Source organism: Ambystoma mexicanum, chromosome 4p (genome assembly GCF_040938575.1).
Source record: "Ambystoma mexicanum isolate Mex_15411 chromosome 4p, UKY_AmexF1_1, whole genome shotgun sequence".
Taxonomy (NCBI): domain Eukaryota; kingdom Metazoa; phylum Chordata; class Amphibia; order Caudata; family Ambystomatidae; genus Ambystoma; species Ambystoma mexicanum.
This window is the reverse complement of record NC_090927.1, coordinates 801396835-801412452: the sequence shown is the minus strand read 5'-3', so window position 1 is coordinate 801412452 and position 15618 is coordinate 801396835.

The window sequence follows — 15618 nt, the reverse complement described above, 5'->3', positions numbered from 1 at the left end:
TTACGTCTGACCAGGATCTCAAGAGCTCAAATTGTATTGCCTTGCTGATTAAGATGCCCACTCCAGCTTTCTTGAGCGGGCCGGAGCCCCAATGCTCTGTGCCTAGTTTGGGGTATAAGACCCTCCGTTCCTCGCCTTTCGGTGTCGATGGCGTCCATGTTGAACCAGGTGCATGCAGCTGGTCCACCGCCGGACCGCCCGCGAGCGTCATAGCCACGCGACCCCCATCTCACATGTTATCAGACTAACATTTTGAGCTCCCTCCCCCACCCCCATTTTTAGAAATCAACATCCATTACAAATTAACAAGCAACAAAAACTGTAATCATGAAAAAGGAAATTGTTACAATACGTGCGGTTTTTCGGGCCATCGTCTGCAAGCCAGTCATTCGTTATGCTTCTAGTGGTAAGCACATTGTGGGCAGAGTCCGGCAGCTATGAAGTATTGCACTACCGCGAGGTGCAGAATCTCTGATCCGTAGGTCCTGGATGGTCATCTCCAGGACGAGAGTTCAGTGCGTACCGCCTCATTTACTGCTGTCCGGGGTATCATTAGGAGGTCTATATTTTCTGGATCCCTTGACTTTCTTTCCTTTTCGGGCCCTGGAGCCCCATTTTTGCTCTGTCTTGTGATGATTCGTCATGTGATCCCTCTCGTGGGTCAGTGCCAAGGAGGTCTGAAATACAATCTCGAATTTCGTCCTCAGAGAGAAGCGTTATTCGCCTGCTTCCATGTTCGAAGGTGAGGGAAAAGGGGTATCCCCATCTGTATCTCGTGCCTTGGGTCTTGAGCCATTTTGTTAGGGGGCTGCAGAGGCATTGCAGGGCTATATTGAGCGACGAGAGGTCCTGGAAGATGGTTATTTGAGCTCCTCCGAGAGTGAGGGTGTCACATGTCCTGGCCTTCGTAAGAATTCTTGCTCTATCTTGGTATCTGTGAAATCTGGCCAGAACAGATCTCGGACCTCCTGACGGGCCGCCAGCTCTATGTATCCGTTCTATTGCGGGTTCGTCAACATTCTCGTCTGCGACTAGGATCCTGATGATATCGTGTATGGTTTGAGGTCTTCCTCTGTTTCGCCCTCACGTTCCGGAATCCCAAAAAAGCGCAGGTTGTTACGCCTTTCCCTATTTTCTAAATCGTCAATTTTCAGTCGAATGTCCTCCTCCCTTTTCTCTATGTTGCACATTCTGAGGTCCAGTTGGGTCTCCAATGTGTCGATCGAGGCTTGATTATTTTCAATGCCTTCTAGTCTCTGTTCAATGCTGTCAACCCTCTGGGTCATTTTGTCGATCTTGCCTCCTAGATTAGCCCCCATGTTTCTTATTTCACTTAAGAGGGTGGCTATGTCTCCCTTGGTGGCGACCGCTCCCACCTCCGGGGGTTCTAGTGACATTTTGCAGTTGGTATCCGGCTCCGGATGTGGAGGAATATAGGCGTATCTGGCGAGTTTGCTTTTGGTGCTCATGCAGTGTGTGGGTACGAGGAGGCACACGCACCTGAAGTGGGGGCCCTACCCTCTGCACAGACGTTTCAAACCATTGCTGGCGTGGGTTGTGGGGCAGTGTCCCAGGTGTCCCGTGGAGCTGGGGTATTGCGTTGGGAGGAGGCACACGCCCTGGGATCAGGGGCCCTACCCTCTGGTCGTGTCACTCTCTCTTCGCGGTGGCCCACGGTCTTGATTCTCTTGCGGTGTCCGGGGCGTCCCAGGAGTTTTGTGGGTCAGCACCTAGGGCCCGGCGGGGCTGTGTAGGGGGGGGGGTTCAGAAGTGGTCGGCCTGGGTCCCAGCGGGGGCTCGGAGGGAGCATGTAGAGGAGGGCACACACCGCAGGGATCGGGGCCCAACCCTCTTTGTTGGCCTCAGTGCGAGGGGTGAGTTCTTTGCCGCAGTCGCTGGGGACCTGGTGAAGTGGTTCAGACAGTGTGGTGGAGCCGAGCCCCAGGCGCGATCATGCCGTCCAGAGGCGCCTGGCGTGGAGCACTTGGTTATGGGATAAGCTCTGTATCTAATCCTTCAGGTGCAGGAGGGGCTTATGGCATTGTGTGTTGCCTCGAGGGGGAGATCAGTAGGCCCCCCACTCGGTGTCATGGGGCTGTCCTCGTGGACTGGTGGGTGATATTGAATCAGGTGGGCCACCCTGGATCTGTGGGTGACACACGTTTGGGGGACGTTGGGCCTAGTGGTGCCTGGGGGTGGGCCTTAAGACACCAACAGTGGCTGTTCCATGGCGTGTCGTGACGGGCGCCACTCAGAGGTGGGCCGACTCTGTGGGTCGCGGGGTCCCCTGTTGGAGAGCAACAGTGAGGACTAAGCCATCTAAACCAACACACGTGTGCCCCCCGTGGGGGTTGCGGGTGGCGGCAGGATGTCGGGCCCGCTCCGAACGAGCCCGTTAATCCGCAGGGAGAGGAGGAAGTCTCATCCCCGCGGGCTGAGTAACGCTGCCCGCGGGTGATGTCAGGGCCTGGAGCGCCCCGACGGGGACATGTCGCGGGGGCCGTGGGGAGTCCACATGTGTTGCGGGCAGAGGGCACTCACAAGGATAGTCTTTTACTTTGATGCGTGCCGCGTTCGGGGCCGCGCATCTGCATCGGCGCGGGGGGTGGGAGTGCCCGCCTCTCGTTCAGGGCGCTCCCGGTCGACGGAGGCACTAGGGCAGAGCGGGGAGGGAGCAGCCGGCAAGGGGAGCCGCAGCGCGGATCAGGAACTCCAAAGGAGGATGCTGGGCAGGGCCGGCCGTCCCGGATCTCCCGCGGCTGTAGTGCTCGTTGAGGAAGCTGCGACGAGGGCCCGGAGAGGGAGGCTCTGGTCGGCGCAATCTTCGGAGAAAGACCGTTCCGATTCTTTCCAGGTTTTTGCCTAGTGGATGGGGGTCAGGTTCATAAAGCTCCGACCATCGTTGTTGCGCAGGTGGGGGGGCCAAAAGTGGGCTCTCAAGGCACTTTTGGGGTCTGGGGAGCGGAGCTCACACAGAGAGGATCTGCATCCGTGCGCCCCCTGGCGGCCAATTGATTCTAGGTGTTTAAGATGCATATTTTATCTTTGGCTCTTGTTTTTATTCAATTTGGTATTCAACATGTATATGCAGCTTTGTTTCATGATTTCAATCCATTCAGTGGTATCCAGTGATAATAGAGAATACAATTACAGAGAATGCTAGAAAAGAGAAACAAAAACAGAGAAAAAAACATTGACAATTTTTTAAAATAGATATGGGGGTGGGGCAAGGAGGTAAAACTGTTGAGTTAGTTTAAGCACATGGCGAATCAACGGGTTTTGGGGGGGCCTAAAGAAAAAAGCCTTCTCTGTTATGTATTCTCTGTAATCACATAGCACCCTATTCAGTATTCAATTAACATTGTACAGCAGTTCATTATCTGTTCGCAGCCTTCCCGAGGCGCCCTGGCTTCGAGTGACCTCCCCGACACTCACCAGCTTTTGGTGTCCTCTCGTGCGGCTCCTCCTGCCTTCAGTCTACTTCTCTTGTCAGCGGACCGCCTCCTGCAAGCCCTGTTCATACTCAGTCTGTTCGCCTGCACACGCCGGGGCCTCTGCTTCCCAGGCACAGACACCAACAGCGTCCGTTCTTCTTTCTTGCTTGCCGGCAGGATTAGCAACATGCTTCTCAATATTGAGGTTCCCAAATCTGTGGTAGCCCCACGGCTGAACCAGCCTTGGGCTCCACAGCTCCTCAGGGCATCGGCCGGTATCTTGGCTTCCTTGCAGGCCCCACCACAGCCTTCTCTTCACGTCAAGGGTCTCCTGCTGGTTTCTCCCCCACAGGTCTCCCTGTTGCTCTCTGCTGCTCTCTGGTTCTCCAGGCATACGCCTGCAACCACTTGACAGGTTGCAGATGTGAATTCCTAATTAGACATGTCTGACCCACAAAGCTCTCTGCAGGCATCTTCTTCAACCCAGTACTAAAGTGGTGAAATTGAGTTTGAGCAATTATTGCTCTTAGTCACCTCTTCCTCGTCCCAGTACTTTCAGGACTCAAATGTGGGGAAATGAGGGAGCCTATAAAGTTCGGGGAAGGGGTAGGTTGGTCATCAATAGGGAAGGGGGAATACCATGTCTCACCTTTGGGTATCCTACTTTTAATCCCTCTCATTTCCCCCTCCTTTTGATGCCTCTCAACCGGCAAGATCTCGTAATTTTCTTTGTCAATGGAACAGGGGTAACAATATCCCATGATTGCGTTTGAGACAGGGGATTCTTTGGCAGAAGTGAGTGTGGAATACCATGTCTCACCTGAGGACATCTCGGCCTCCCAATCCCCCCAGGTGATCCTCCCTCGCTTCTCCAGCCCCCAGGGTCGGGATCCAAAAGCGATGGCCTGACCCTGGCCACCTGAGAAGAGGGTCCAAGGGGAATAGATGTGAGAACGTCCTCAGGTTTCTCACAACAGGTTAACATGTTGCACATACAACTCAGTTGATCATTGGTTGTTTCGTCTCAAGTGTTCCTGGGTGGGTTGCTCCCACCACAATTGACCCATCACTTTGTAAGGTGTAAAAAGTGTGGCAACAAAAAGGAATACTTCAGTTCCTTTCTCATGGGACCCAAAGGTTGGCACCAGCGTACTATTCCCACCCTTGTTTACTGTTCAACCGACAATTAATATTGCGACTTCTCATTGAAACATGTTGCCTTTCTCAACCCATCTCCTACCTTTCCCATGATGGGTCTACATGACTTCATGGTGCATGCTTCTTGGCTTTTTGCTTCAGGACCATGTGCTCATCTAAACTGTGTATTATGTGTGGATGGTGTGAGAAAACTTAAGGTGGTATCACAAGTAGTCCCCAGGGATCCATTGCTCATGTGGCCAGGGAAGGGCCATCACTCTTGGAGCTCAACCCTGGGGGCGGACCAGCGACAGAGGATCATCTGGGCAGGGGGTCCTCAGGGACTGCGGGAAGAAAAGACATGGTATTCCCCCATTCCTTGCCCCAATCCATCCTACCCACCCTCGTTGTTCATGTGATATTGTCAGCTGAGTCCCATTCTACCCCTCCACCTTCCCTCACGAAAAGGGAAGATAAAATATCCTGGATGGCTAGGGAGAACAAGCCCCTTTACAAATCTTGACCCTAACAGTGTCTCTCCTTCCTCGAAACTCATTATTCATGGTCCAAGTAAGAGGAGGAAAAGAATTAAGTACATGAGTTCGGGTGAGAAAGAAAATCAAGCACAACAGCGACAGGACCGTGATATTAATATCGGTTACCCATCTAGACCACAGGGAATACTATCAAGATGCATGTTTGATAATAAAACATCAGAGGGATGGAATACTCTGCCACAAGGGGAAGCTATCTCATTAACTAAAAACAAGGCTAGAAGATGTTCCTATCTCCGCTGGTGATCTCCCAACAGTATTCTAGCAAATAGACTTAACCATCAATCTAATCTCCAATCCCATTTCACTTTACAGCCCTCTCCCTCAGCTTTCATGGGGAATTTTTAAAAAACCCAGTCCCTCACCCCTTCCCCATTTCCAACAAATACTGGGACGATGAAGAGGGAGGCAAGGGAGTAGTGAAGCTTTTCCATAGGAATAACATGGGGAATGTAAGGGAAGCCGGCTGTAGAAAGAACTTAAGTTTTCCCATTGATAGAGTCAGTCATTCACTAATTATCACTCACACCGGATTCCACTTGACTGCTTTTCAAACTATAAAAGGTGTGGTTCTGCACATCTGAAGGAGCGAGCTGGGGACATTGTTTGGATCGGAGAAGCCAAGGAGCAGAGAGCAGTAGGATCGATGGCTCAGAGGAGAACAGTGTGCTGAAACGCTGGCCCAGTGTTTTTGAGGGGCTCCAGCGTGGCTAGTGAGCCGTGTCTACAGAGAGCCGGAGCAAAGCATCTTGCAGGCTGCGGTTTGGAACATTGCTCATTCCCTTTGGACCTGTGCCAGCCCCAAGGTTGTCTGAGGGGCAGGTGGTGAGACCCTGATCTCAGGCCCACACAACCAGGAGGATACGCTTGTCAACGCACTGCTGCCGGGTGAGTCGTGTGAAAATAAGAGCGAGAGAGAGACTCAGGAGCATGCAACTGACTGAAGCAGAGCGGGCAAAAGGAAATGCATAAAACAGAGCAGAAAAGAGAAAAGAAGAGAAAACTAGTGAAGATTGAAAGAGGAGTGATGAGATTGAGAGAAAGTAAGAGAAAGTCAGAAAGCAGAGCATGCAAGGGACTCAAAGGAATAGGACTATATCAAACAAACTGACAGTGCGAGTGACCCGAAACGAGAGAGAAGGGTGCAAGTGACCCGGCAATGGGAAAGGTGCCAGTGGGCACGCTAAGGTAAAGAAAGCGCAAGTGTGGAGGAGAAGGAAAGAAAGGGGCCAGTGGGCACAAAGAGAAGAGTGAAAGTGTGCAGGAGAAGGAAAGTAAAGGTGTCAGTGGGCACAAGAAATAAAGTCAAGAAAACAGAGGGGAACAAGAAGGGGTGCAGAAATCCCCTGAAGGAAAGGTTAAGATCAGGAATTAAAAGAGATAGGTTAAAGCTCGGAGTGGTCGCGCTTAGGAGGTGCAAATAACCTGGCGTTTTCTAAAGCCTCTGATGCTAACCCTTTGAGAGAACTGTATATAAAGAAAAAGACACATCCTGCCAAACTGAACTTGTGTTTTCGTTTTAGCTCATGAGGGGCCTAAGCTTGGGGAAGGGAACCCTACGAGGCCTAAAAGCTGAACTTGCGTTTGTAGCTAAAGAGTGGCCTAAGCTTGGGGAAGGGAACCCTGAGAGGCCTAAAAGCTGAACTTGTGTTCGAATTTGGAAGAGGTCTGAGCTTGGGGAAGAGAACCCTGGAAGGCCCAAGAAGTATATTTGTGTTTGAACTTGGCAGACGCCTAAGCTTGGGAAAGGTAACCCAAAGGGGCCTATTGGTAGGCAGAATCCTGTGCAGTTCCCTTAGGGAGCACTACACAAGATTAGGACTACAGGTGAGAGCAATAAATCCCCTTTGGTATCAGTCTGTACCACAAAGATTTAGTTGGTAGCTGTGGCTGAGCAGTCAGACGTATCTCAAGAGGGAGATGAGCAGTATTCAGGGTTTACACGATAGGCCTTCAGTACTGTGGCACAAGGAAACACTGACCAAAGATTTGTAGTAAAAAGTAGTTATATATTTATTTTACACACTTCTAGATAAAACACATGTATCACAGGCATCAAGCAAGTTAAATTAAGTCAAAAGAAAAATATACACACTCCCAAGTTAAATTGTAGACCAGGTGAACCAGAGTGAAAACTGAGCAAAACGGCACAGTGACAACTACACACAAGGGATCCTCTAACAATTCCTCACAAGGGAAGGAAAGCACAAGTTCTATAGAAATAGGTTCTTACATACCCTAGAAACACTTCCCATACGTTTGTGGACCAGTTTAAACAAGACAGTGCATCAGTATAGGCAATACTTAAATGAAAACTGAGCAAAATGGCATTTCACAAGGTTTAAAACTGGGAAGCAAAGGGTAGTTACAAGAAATAGGTGCACCGCACAGTTCTAGATGAAAAGCAATCCAAGGAAGGCAGGTCTAACAAATGTACCCAGAGTCAGTAGGCCTGTGCCAAAGTCAGTTGGTACAGGGCAAGGGCCCTGGAGCAAAATGTTCTTGTAGCTGCAGTCAAGTCTTTGATTAACGAAGTGGAAAAGGTGGATGCAGAAGTTACAAAGACAATGTTAAGAGAGAGGGGCGGCCAACCCAACAGGTAGGTAAAGGATTTAAAACATCTTTAGTGCTACCGCGAAGAAAGGGCGGCCTGGCGGAAAAATGTACCTTAAAATAAAGAAGTGGCTCCTGCGGTGGTGGTTGTTCCTGGTAGTTCCTGCAGTTCGGGTGATCAAGAAGAGGAAGAGAGGCTCTCGTCGTGGAGGAAGGTTTGAGTTACTGCACTACCCAGGGATGAAACCAGCCGCGGTGCTGCCTGACGAATAAAAGGTACGCTCCTTTAAATCGCAGTCCGGGTGGACTGGTGCCTGGCTATCCGACCTCCGAGTACAGGGTACGGGAGATTCGACCAAGGCAGGTCCGGGAAGGCGATTGGCAAACTGGTTGGCCCCACCAGCTCAAGGGAAGAAGGCTCTTGCAGGTGAAGATCTTTTCTCTTCGTGTGGAGAAAAGTGGTGAGACGCTGCAGCAGGGCTTCACCGGTGGTTCAGTCATTGCAGATGTCTTTGGCTTCTCTCCTCTTCGGTTTCTTAGTTCCAGTGGCGACGTCTTGCTCTTCCAGTCCTCAGGACCCTGCTTTTTATGCAAAAAGATCCCCATTCATACAGCCTAGCTGTCACTCAAACAGTGGAGTGGTCATCTTGGCGGTAGACTCTCCAGCCTATCAGGATAGAGTGCAACATGGATTGCTGAGGCAACTCTGTCCAGGGGTCCTACTCCCCCTCCCACACAATGGACCCACCCCAGACTCAGTGGCGCCGAAAGGAGGGCTTCTCAGCAGAAGCCCGCCAAAAGGACGAACAAAGGATCCCCGACCTGGGTTAGGAGTTTAGAGGAAGACATGAGAAAGAAGTTATATTAAAGTGCTGTCAATAAAAACCTACCAGAGTAAAGTTAATATTAAAATACACCGGCGGTATGTTAGAGGCTGTCAGAAAAAGTGGTAGCCTCGAACAATGGAAAAATCCCATAGGGAAATATTTGCAGTCGAATAGTTATGGTAGTAACCACTGCCACCAGCCAGAAGCTTTGAGAGCGGGACTGTACGGCACCCTCTCGAAAATGAACATAGGGGAAAAACTATTAAGCTCTTCCCGTACCTCCATAGTAAGATGGGTTGTACTGGTTTAGTTCATAGGATTTCACTAGTAAAGTCAATGGGGACTTTACATGCCCGGGGAGACAGTAGTCAGTCCCATGGTATGGACTCTATGTTTGGGGGTCGCTACGACACCCCTGTGTCACTGCACTGAGGGTGTTGTGTAACACATGTGAATAAAGATGGTTCCTATGGGGTTGAGAAAGATCCCATAGGCATTAAACACTAAAATAGCCTAGAACACACATAGCAAAAATGCCTAAGAGTGGGAAAAAGAGTCTCACTCTTAACAGGTAAAAGGAAACAAACCCTTCAAATCCAGCAAAGCTGCTGGGGGACTCTATAGGTAAGGGAAATTAGCCATAGAAGAAGAATTCTCCCTAACACGTATCAAAGTTGAATCTTGATTATTTTGTGTTACTGAAGGAACTAAAGCTTGCGGAAGGGAACCCGAAGGCATTAAAGACCTTCACAGTATTTGAACTATGGAGAGGGTCCTATGAACAGTCCCTTTTGATTGAACTCATCCTTTTGAAGCTGAACAACCTACATATGGTAAAAGGACCTGCTGAAACAATCCTGGTTTTCCTATTTTTGTTTTACCACCACTTTTGAAACACTTCCTAGAACATTTTTGTTAAGGAGTGAGGGCAAGCATAGGTTTAGACACAGACCAATTTTTATTTTGGACTTTTATACTTCGACGGCCCTTAGGAACACCAGTTAAGGGAATCCTCCCTTTAGTGTTAGGGCCTGTTAGGCATTACACCAACCCAGGAACATTTAGAAATAAAGGTTTTGAAAACATGCCTTTTGAGTCTGTGTCTCTCTTGATACCATGCAGGTCTCACAGTGGGCGTCAGTGGTCGTGATACTTATGTTAATGTTAAAGGTATTTGTACCGTGCACCATCGCCAATGGAATTGGTCCCCAGGCGCTCAGGCAGATCTGCAAACAAGAAGGGGGGATGGGTTAGTCGGGTGAAGAGGGAAAAGGAAAGTGAGAAAAGAGGTGTGCTGTTGGCAGCTTCAGTTCGGTTTTCACCGTGCACTGAGCTTGGGTGTGAATATTGGATCGATGCCAGTCCTCGTGTGCTGTTGGTGCAATTTATGTGTTGTTTGTTGTTGCGGTGTGATGAAGTCCGAGCGGTTTGCTGAGCAAGAAGATGGTTGAGTGGATTTTCGTGCGATTTAAGTATGCAGAGAATTGAGCTTTGGGTTAGTGGGTTATATGTCTCTTAGTCCTTATAATTCTTGTTCTATGTATCCGGTTGTCCTATGGGTATGCATATTCTTTCACTTTTCCTTTCCTGTCCGTCTAATTGTTATGAGTGATAGCATGGCACGTTCCCCGCAATGTTATTCCAACTTAGTGAACTAAGTAGGGGCGTGCACTGTCCCCCACTCTGGTATTGGCGCTGTACTTTAACAATCACCAACTCCATTCCTATCTATTGCCTGTCGATGGTCCATTGCTGCCTGCGTGTACTTTGTGGGCCAAGGTATTATTTATGCATCATCCTTGCCCTTCCATCCTGATCTCTCCGTGATCGTTCTTTGGTATGGTTCTATTTTATCTATCTTTCAATTAGTACGTTTATATGTCCTCGATTGTTCTTCCATAACTTCTGTTTATGGGCGCAAGCTTAGGGGGATAGGGAGGATCGGTTTCTTCTCTTAACTTTGTTTCAGCTGTGTATATGCCGCCATAGGCATTCTTTCTAGTTATGAGGTGAAGTGCCAAGATTTGATGAGTTTTCTTAATAGGAGGTGATCTCTTGTGTTATGTATGTTCTTTCGTAGCACGTTCCTGGTTTTTGTGGGGAGGTGAGAGAAAGAGGATCCTCTGAATGTTTTATGGTTTTGGCACCAAACAGATGTCGCTGCTGGATCTGAGCGTCCTTGTTGGGCGCTGTAGGATAATTCTTTCTCTTAGGAACTCTGTGCCTTTGAACTGGATTTGCTGTTTAATTGGTAGCCAGTGTAGCGTTTTCAGCGCTGGTGTGATGTGTTCTCTTTGGGGTAGTTTGAGGAGCAGTCTGGCTGCTGCATTTTGTATGCGTTGTAGTTTTTTAGTCATTCAGGCATCCCCAGATATAGGCTATTGGCGTAGTATACTCTGGACATGACAAGAGCGATGAAGGTGAGTTTTTTGTTGGCGAATGACATGAATCGTAGGATCCTTTTTACTGCTTGCAAGTGAAAGAAGCATTTCTTGATTAGAGCGTTTACTTGTGGCTTTAGAGTAAGTTTGTTGTCCATCAGGACTCACAGGTTTTTTACAATCGACGATAGGGTTGGGGTTGTACCAAGATCCGTTGGCCATGGGATGTAGTGGTTGTTTCCTCCATTTTTTGTGATGATCATTATTTCTGTTTTGCCTGGTTTGAGTTGAGGTAGTACGAGTTCATCCAGTTGTATATTTCACAAAGGCAGTTCTCTAATGTTGCGTTTGCGTCTTGTGTGGCTTGTACTTTGTAGACTGTGTGTCATCAGTGTAGTTTAAAAAAAAATAACATTTTTTATTTTACACCACAATAACTTACAGACATTACCATATACATTCCTTTATGTCACTACACAAATCTTCTCTGTTTATTCCTCTTCCACCCCAACACCCCCCTTACCTCGGCCTACCTTGCACCTCACAGTTCTGTAATCTCTTGATTACTCTATCCCACATGCTCTGCTTTCTGCACCCTCCTGTGAGGGACTGTGTTCCGATATATCTGGTTATCCAATGTGGACGTAGCAAGTTCTGCGATCAACTGTCTCCAGGCTTCCACTCCCTCCCCCTCTTGGTCTGAGTTCCTGTTTACCGCTTCTTTCCACACTACAGCTTCTGCATTCACCCATTTCAGTAAGTCCTTCCACCATACCTGCACCATAGGCCTTGTCTGCGCTTTCCATCCCATCGCTATCCTACGTTTCGCCAATATGTATGCTAAATTCTTCAATTTACTCACATGTTTATATCTCTTAGACCTTGTAAAACCCCCCAATAAGCACACCAGAGGGGATCCTATATCCAGGGTGATATCCACTTTTGCTAATGCCAGAGTCACTTCCTCCCAGAATCTGCCAATCTCTGGGCAGGCCCAGAACATATGAACCAGGTCCGCCTCCACCTCCCTGCATTTGCGACAGGATTGTACTGCTGTTTGGATAAATGTTGCTATTCTGTTCGGGGTCAAATATGCTCTATGGGTTATGTATAATTGAATTTGTTTGAACCATGCATTCCTGGACACCTTTTTCTTCTGATATACTAAAGCTCTATTCCACCCTGCGTCTGACAATGGTGCCTCCAAGTCCGTTTCCCATTGTTGTCTCAGTTGTTCCAACCCCTTTTCCACTTTGACCATCAACAGCTCATATATTCGCAAGACTTCATGTCCACCTTCTGACACGTCATAAAATGTCTCTATCGTCTCATCTGGCTGCAATGGTACATCGGTCTCCGGCCATCTGCTCCTTATATTCCTTAGTAAGCCAGAATATGTAAGGTGTTGCCCTGGGAGCACCCCTGTCTCCCTCATCAATGCCTCAAACCCTTTAGGCGAACCTTCCTCCATCAAATCTCCCATTGTGGCCACCCCCTTGGACTCCCAGTGTTTCCGCACATTCAACCGCAGTTGGCCATTTGTTCCTTCTAGTGCCGCCAGCGGAATCTGTGGGGAGTATCGGGCAATATTTCCCATCAGCTGGCAGGCTCTGAGCCACACTACACACCCCAATTTCAACAATCTGGACGATTGGGTTATGCAAGAGTCAGGTATCCATACAACTTTGTTTAAAAAGAATCGGGTTCCTATTCCTTGCAACAATCTCAACAATCTCAACTCATGTGTTTGTTCATCCGACAGCCATTGAGCTACAAATTGCAGCTGGCTGGCCACAAAATATACTTCAAAGTTGGGTAGTTTGATCCCGCTAGGTCATAAGAAGTTTGAAGTTTGAAGTTTGAAGCTTTCAGAGCACCACTCTACACCTTGAGTTATGCCACAGGAAGTTCTATGTTGTTTATTAAAGAATTACCTCGGTATTGCAAACGGGACATTTGTGAAGAAATGAAGGAGTCTCGGGAGCAACACCATCTTCGGCAGTGCTGCCCGTCTCATCATAGACAGTGGTAATCTAGCCCAAAAGGACATCGAATTTTCAATTCCATTCATTTCTCTTACTGTATTCTGTGTATGTTCTGTCTGTGGGGCATGATAAATGTCCACCCCTAAATAACAGTATGTGTTCAATTCCCATTTAATTGGCAATACTGGCAGCATGCGCTCCGTCTTCCCAATATATCCTCCTAGTGGAAACAAACTCGACTTCTGTGGGTTAATAGTTATGCCTGACAAAGCCGCGCATCGCTCCATCGCGTCCAAAACATATTGTAGATTTGTTTCAGGATGCTGAAAGTAAAGAAGCATATTGTCTGCGTACAATGAATTGAGAGGTCTTCCTCCTGGCGTATCTATTCCTGCCTCACATAAACCGCCAGTGGCTCTAACACCAAGCATTGCATACCATGGACACCCCCGTCTTGTGCCCTTACTCAGCTGCCATTGTTCTGAAATAACTGCACCCGTCTTGACTCTAGCCACTGGTTCGTTGTACAATAGACGCACCCACTTAATATATGTCGGCCCCATACCAAATCTTTCTAATACTGCCAGTAACTATGGCCATCTAACCGAGTCGAATGCCTTAACTCATGGGTGCACAACATATGGCCCGCGGGCCAGTTGCGGCCCGCCATGGCATTTTGTCCGGCCCGCGAGGCACAAAGACTTTCCTAATGGAGTGCGGCCCGCAAGCAGTATCGGCCGCCCTCCATTAGGAAAGTCTTTGAAACTCTTCTCTTCCGGGCCGGACAAAACACTGGCCCTCATTGGATCAGGGCACACGCACCACGTAGCTTCTACGTGCCACGTAGTGCATGTGTGCTGCACCAATGGAGGGCCAGCACTACGGCTGGCGTGGCCAGTAAGGCTTGATGCCGGAAGGCATTTCAGCCTTGCCACGGCCACGCCAGCCGTAGTGGCAGAGACCTCACCAGCGTTCCATCTAGCCTGCCTTCCAGTACGTGTGGTAAGTGGTCTGTTTGTTTGTGTGTCGGGTCTGTTCTGCTGTATGTTTGTGTGTATGTTTGTGTTGTGTTGAGATGTGGGGGTGGGTGTCGGGTGTGCACGAATGTTTGTTTTTGTATGTTTGTGCTGTGTATGTTGAGATGTGGGGGTGGGAGGGTGTCGGATGTGCATGAATGTTTGTTTTTGTTGTGTATGTTGAGATGCGGGGGTGGAGGAGTGTCGGGTGTGCATGAATGTTTGTTTTTGTATGTTTGTTTTGTGTATGTTGAGATGCGGGGGTGTCGGGTGTGCATGAATGTTTGTTTTTGTATGTTTGTGCTGTGTTTGTTGAGATGCGGGGGTGGGGGGGTGTCGGGTGTGCATGAATGTTTGTTTTTGTATGTTTGTGTTGTGTATGTTGAGATGCGGGGTGGGGGGTGTCGGGTATGCATGAATGTTTGTTTCTGTATAATTGTGCAGTGTTTGTTGAGATGCGGGGGTGGGGGGTGTCGGGTGTGCATGAATGTTTGTTTTTGTATAATTGTGCAGTGTTTGTTGAGATACGGGGGTGGGGGGGTGTCGGGTATGCATGAATGTTTGTTTTTGTATGTTTGTGCAGTGTTTGTTGAGATGCGAGGGTGGGGGGGTTCGGGTGTGCATGAATGTTTGTTTTGGAGTGTAAGTGCGGTGTATGTTGAGATGCAGGGTCTGTATGGGTGCATGCTTGAGAGTGTGTGTGCTGAGTTGGGGGGTGGGGGGGTTCAGGTCTGTATGGGTGCATGCTTGAGAGTTTGTGTGCTGAGTTGGGGGGTGGGGGGGTTCAGGTCTGTATGGGTGCATGCTTGAGAGTTTGTGTGCTGAGTTGGGGGTGGGGGGGTTCACGTCTGTATGGGTGCATGTTTGAGTGTTTGTGTGCTGAGTTGGGGGGTGGGGGGTTTGGGTCTGTATGGGTGCATGCTTGAGAGTGTGTGTGCTGAGGTGGGGGTGGGGGGGGTTGAGGTCTGTATGGGTGCATGCTTGAGTGTTTGTGTTGCTGAGTTGAGGGGGGTGGGGGGTTCAGGTCTGTATGGGTGCATGCTTGAGAGTTTGTGTGTTGAGTTGGGGGGTGGGGGGTTCAGGTCTGTATGGGTGCATGCTTGAGAGTTTGTGTGCTGAGTTGGGGGGTGGGGGGTTCGGAGTTCCGGTCTGTATGGGTATTGGTTGGGGTGGGAGCCATGGGGCATAGTGTTTGGTTGGGGTTGAGGGGGCCATGGGGCATAGTGTTTGCTTGGGGGTCAGGGACATGGGGCATAGTGTTGGGGTGGGGGTTAGGGGGCCATGGGGCATAGTGTTTGGTTGGGGTGGGGGCCATGGGGCATAGTGTTTGGTTGGGGTGGGAGCCATGGGGCATGTTGTTTGGTTTTGGGTGAGGGGGCCATGGGGCATAGTGTTTGCTTGAGGGTGGGAGCCATGGGGCATAGTGTTTGGTTAGGGGTGAGGGGGCCATGGGGCATAGTGTTTGATTGGGGGTGAGCGGGTCATGGGGCATAGTGTTTGGTTGGGGATGACGGACATGGGGCATGGTGTTTGCTTGGGGGTAGGGGGGCAATGGGGCATAGTGGTTGGTTGGGGTGAGGGAGCCATGGGGCATAGTGTTTGCTTGAGGGGTGGGGGCCATGGGACATAGTGTTTGGTTGGGGGTGGGAGCCATGGGGCATAGTGTTTGGTTGGGGGTGAGGGCGCCATGGAGCATAGTGTTTGGCTGGGGGCGAGGGGGCCATGGGGCCT